Here is a 6,000-nt window from a genome sequence, read left to right as displayed (position 1 = left end):
TATCTATTCTTATGCTCAAAGGCATGTTGTACATACCAGAATGTCATATAAGCGCTCGTCAAGCCCTTGGAGAGTCTGTATACAAGCCAATGCTGCTAATCGTGACAAATTTTCACGCATTTTTGAGGAACATCAGGCGATTATTCATAGTCTTAGGCGTGAAAGACAAATTTAGTGAGAATTCGTTGGCGTCCATTTAACATCATTATATTTGCATATAGACCTACCAATTCCAAAGGAAACATGGATAAGCCGTAAAATACACCGCCTTTTCCGTGTCTCAGATGAGGTTTTCCGTAAAAAAAGGAAAAAAAACAGAAAGACAGCTCCAGTAAAACAAAATTGAGAATAAGATCGTCATCCGTGCTGAACGCCGGCTGCCTGCATTTTTTGAATTTCAGTAATGGACAGGGCCGGTTCGAGATCATTTTTCTGCACAAGGAACATATCATTTGGTTCTCCCTCCGTTACTCCCCCTTCCCCAAAGACATCAATTAGTTGCTTTCCTTGAGCTCTTGTTAAAACGTTTAAAAACAATTCAAAATTTTATGATGGTGAATATGGGTTATTTTTTCTTTCAAAATAAATATAGCATAGACTTTATTCTGTAAGAGGAAAAAATTTCTTAATCTTATCGCAGTGGTTAATGTTAAATCAAGGAACAATTCATTTGCGCTTAAAGTAATTCCTGAGATCTCTAAATGATTTTAGTAAAAGCAGGAGTGAGTAGACCTATTGATCGTTCTAGCTTCAATAAAAATGTACCATCTGGTAAACTCAATAGAATTAAAAGGTATAGAGAATTTTTATTCAATAATGGAAATGTTTAATTTTGTAATTTATCAATTATTTCACTTGCAATCGCAGAAGGTGTAACAGAAACACAAAACATGTCATCACATTTTATACTGACGTGTTAAACATACGAAACTGTTCAAGTATGAAAGTTGTACGTTACATGTGAAGAAAAGTCATCAGTATCTAGTTATATTTTTTAAAAAATTTGCTGTGAAAGTAGCTGCTGACTGATAAACATGATCTCACATTTTATGTGTACAGCTAAAGGATTAAGTGTAAATTTGTGTGTGGTTACGAAAGAGAAATTCTTAGAGCTATCCAGTGTATCTGATGACAAATTTTGCCTTCGATAAAACATATATCGAAATTTATCTAACCCTTAACTTAGCCACTTCTTCTCTCTATTGACGTCAAGGCTTTGCTTTCAGTGACTAAAGCTGACTGTCGACACAACCGTTTCTGAAAAAGAAGTAGGTACGCAGCCTACTCATTTCCGCTACACGTCAGTGAGAAATGCCGTGAGAGTGGGCTGACTTACCCCGAGGAGCACAGTGAAACCGTGGCAGCATTACAAGCGTTTATTTCCAGCAGCAACGTACAGTGTGGCAGCCTTCATCTACGCTGTCCAGTGCGCATGCAAAAGCAGCCCGTCGCGGAATGCGCCACCGCCTCGACGGCGCCCTTGACGTCCTATGCCCTGGGTTCTGGGGGCTGCTACGGCAACGCCTTGTGTCTGGCAAGCAGGTGAAGTATCGGTCTTGGCCGAGGCCTGTGTGAAGGGAGGCCTGCAACCCTAAATCCGTAAGAGTACGAGCGGGTGAAGATCTCTTCTGAATAGCACGTTGGGAGGCATCCCGGGTATGCTCAATAATGTTCATGTCTGGGGAGTTTGGTGGGCAGCGGAAGTGTTTAAACTCAGAAGAGTGTTCCTGGAGCCACTCAGTAGCAATTCTGGACGTGTGGGGTGTTGCATTGTCCATCTGGAATTGTCCAAGTCCGTCGGGATGCACAATTGACATGAATGGTTGCAGGTGATCAGAGAGAACGCTTATACTCATGTACCTGTCAGAGTCGTATCTTGATGTACCAGGGGTCCCATATCACTCCTACCGCACACGCTTCACACCATTAAAGAGCCTCTATCAGCTTCAGCAGTCCCCTGCTGACATGCAGGGTCCATGGATTCATTAGGTTGTCTCCATACCCGTACACGTCCATCCGCTCAATACAAATTGAAATGAGACTCGTACCAGGCAACGTGTTTCCACTCATCAACAGTCCAATGTCGGTGTTGACAGGCCCAGGCAAGGCGTAAAGCTTTGTGTCGTGCAGTCATCAAGGGGCACGAGTGGGTCTTCGTCTCCGAAAGCCCATTTCGATGATGTTTCGTTGAATGGTTCGCACGCTGAAACTTGTTGATGGCCCAGCATTGAAATCTGCAGCAATTTCCGGAAGGGTTGCACTTCTGTCATGTTAAACGATTCTCTTGAGTCGTCGTTGGTTCCGTTCTTACAGGATCTTTTTCCGGCCACAGCGATGCCGGAGATTTGATGTTTCACCGTATTCCTGATATTCACGGTACACTCGTGAAACGGTCGTACGGGAAAATCCCCGCTTCATCGCTACCTCGGAGATGCTGTGTCCCATTGCTCGTGCGCCAACTATAACACCACGTTCAAACTCACTTAAATCTTGAAAACCTACCATTGTAGCAGCAGTAATCGATCTAACAACTGCGCCTAACACTTGTCTTATATAGGGGATGCCGACCGCAGCGCCGTATTCTGCCTGTTTACATATCTCTTTATTTGAATACGCATGTCTATACCAATTCCTTTGACGCTTCAGTGTAAATATGCATTTATTTGGAAAATTTAAGTAATTTACCTCACATCTGTCAGTATTATCTTAACGGTCATATTTGCAACGTGTTGGTTTTTGGCAGCACACAAGTACTCTGAGTCTCAAGATGTTACTTCACTCTTGATCAGCACTCTGTTGCGGCGTTAACTGTTCACCAGAGCGCGGAGAGTGACGTAATGTCAGGAGCACTACCCAGCGACCTAGTTGACTAGCACATTGGCTGAGTTTGCCACTACTATTTGGCTACGGCTGGAATAAAGGTTCAAATGGCTCTGAGCATTACGGGACTTAACATCTGAGGTTATCAGTCCCCTAGACTTACAACTACTTGAACCTAACCAACCTAAGGACATCACACACATCCATGCCCGAGGCAGGATTCTAACCTGCGACCGTAGCGGTCACGCGGTTCCAAACTGAAGCGCCTAGAACCGCACGGCCACCACGGCCGGCTTTGGAATAAAGCTTTAAAAAAAACTTTTCAATTGGCAAACCGAACATTTTCAGGCTACAGCATATCTTCTCTCTTTCGAAAAATTCGTCCCGAATCTTCCAAAACAAGTCTTTTATTGCAATTACTCTTAAAATAAAACTCAATACATTGATGATGGCAAGACGTATTGTTACAAAAACCTGTCCCACTTGGGTTTCTACCTAACCAACTATTACCATGAGCTTACTCTTAAAATGTGGTTTCCAGAAACTTATTACAACGCAGTCCTTAATCTAATGCTTATACTACTTAAATACAGTGATTTTGCTTCCATTAACTCTTCCCTTGGCCTTTGCAGGCTAACCATTGGATTGGCAACAGATGCATCTGTGGATCTGTAGACTGTACATGTCTGCTTTTATTATAGAAAGAAAATCTGAAAATGCTTTGTAGGAACACGACACAACTGGTAGCTGAAATGATTATCGACATAACCTTGTGCTGACCATTTTCTTGATAATTCTGAACATGTTGTAAAATATCCTCCATTTAAATTTTCCCCTGCTGTGTTTCAATAAAGTTGTCTAATCATTGATTAATATCAGGGTTGAGGGTTTCATGAAGATAAGTTCAATTCTGGGTTTGTAGTGCCCTTAGTGACCTTTCTTGCTACCATAACCTATTCTGCGTCAATGTAACGACAGTCGTTTCAGTGAGCATAGCCGGAAGGCGGAAATCCGTCCCTACTGTCTAACAAGCCGTAATGTTAATGGCAGTCCTAATTTTCTCAACCTCTCATGTTTGCCCTTTACATAGCAATTTGTCAGCACAGTTTCTCTCGGTAGGGCAGAGTAAGACCAGTGCAGCCCTACCTTTTGAATGTAAGACCGTGTGGTCAAGATTTCCGAAACCACTAGGGATCAGCCGTTGAGAGATAAGATACTGCACCAGAAAAAGTTTCTTAAAATTTAAACGTATCAATTTATGTAAACAAACAAAAAATTTCACACCAAAACAAACATTGACACGAACTTAATCGGAAAACAACAACAAATGCCAATAGAACTTATTAATATGATTATGAAAAAGACTACCGACAGCAGAACGAACTAAAAACCCCAATTACTGACATCAGTATTAAGCAACATTGCTAACAACATGTTCTACTACAGCTTAAGAGAAGCAGCTGTCGGTACCACAGACTTAAGGAACCATTGCTAATGGAACTTACTACAATTTTATTAAAAATACAAGCACAGCCAGATCTGCTCTTGCAGTTTCATGAAACGAGCACTCGACGGTTTTAATAAAAACAGTTATTGGCGGAAGGTATTAAGCACTACCACCAACATGACTTAGCATCGCAATTTTTAAAAAAAGCAACCATTGGCACAACCACTTTGCACCTGTTAACACAATTTAATAGAATGATCAACTGAGCTCAAAGTTAAACAGCAACTGCGAACAAGAAAACCATTTTTCAAAATTCCCTTTGGCGTAATTAAAATTTACCTTAACACCGTGCGAGCTAATATCCCATATATGTTAGGGCTTACATACGGTTCCTCTTCGTCGAAATGTCTTGGCTCAAACTCGTCTAGGGGTTGAACCGCACGTGTCGCATTACACGCCCTTATTTTGGACATTTGTGACCCTTTGGTTAAATTTTCTGTTCGACGGCAAGTTTGCGAACTACAAAGTTAACATAATATATAACAACAGTAGTAATATCCACCCCCGGTACCTGAGTGGTGAGCGTGACTGAATGTCACTCCTAATGGCCCGGGTTCGATTCCCGGCTGGGTCGGAGATTTTCTCCGTTCAGGGACTGGGTGTTGTGTTGTCATAGTTTCATCCCCATTGACGCGCAAGTCGCCGAAGAAGCGTCAAATCGAAAGACTTGCACCAGGCGAACGGTCTGCCCGACGGGAGGCCCTAGTCACACGACATTTTTAACAGTAGTACTAATATTGGGAACTAAATTAACAACCCATAAATGATGTAGACAATACAGTTGCGATTTAGTTAGAATAATGTTCATTCAGAAACCAAACTAATAGCGAAAGTGGACGTATTTAGAGTTACTGTTACACTCTAGCGCGTATCCATTTGACACAGTTCGATAATTCACTTTCTCATCGCGTATCACAATACTCCACCTCGTTATCTTCGCGAAAAGTTAGAGTTCACTCGAGGCCCTCGGCTGCTCACCGCTCAGAGACTAAGTCCCTCTATTCCACACAATGCGAAATTTTCTAAGTCGTTTCACTTCCTAGCTGCGTACAGACCGACCGCCCGCTTTCGCGTCTGCATCCGAACTGTACCCTTTGGTGTCTCCAGCCAAACTGTTCTCTTTGGTGTCTATACCAGAACTGCCCTATGCCCATCTCCGACTGCGTTTCCCGAGCGCCGAACTTCTTCGCTCAACTGACTAACGCAGTTCCCTTTCCTGAAGTCGTCCATCTGATTGGCTACAGTTTATTCTACATTACTTTACATTTTAACATATTTAAATAATCAAAGCTTGACCACTTTCATGTTCTAAATAAAGTAACAACAATATGCATTGCATAATAAACGTTAAATTATTTTACATAATACCAATACAATTTCCTTCTTAGCTTCGAATGCCACGGCCAGTAGCTTTGCACCAATGTGCTTTCTGATAAATAAATAAAGAATAAAAGTAACTATTATGCACTAAACTTTACAAGAAATATTCTGTTACCTAATGATTCAGTAAGGTGTCATGCTGTCATCGTTCAATGTGTTTTGTGTGGGGCAAATGATGATCTGATGCTTAACTGCAAATACTGATAATTTAAATTTCCTACATATTTTAAACAAATAAAGTTACAGAGTTGATACTTACTACGTTTGCCATTTTAATGATGCTCTTCTATATG

This window comes from Schistocerca nitens, chromosome 2 (genome assembly GCF_023898315.1).
Source record: "Schistocerca nitens isolate TAMUIC-IGC-003100 chromosome 2, iqSchNite1.1, whole genome shotgun sequence".
Taxonomy (NCBI): domain Eukaryota; kingdom Metazoa; phylum Arthropoda; class Insecta; order Orthoptera; family Acrididae; genus Schistocerca; species Schistocerca nitens.
The sequence above is the reverse complement of the archived record's forward strand: the minus strand, read 5'-3'. Positions refer to the sequence as shown.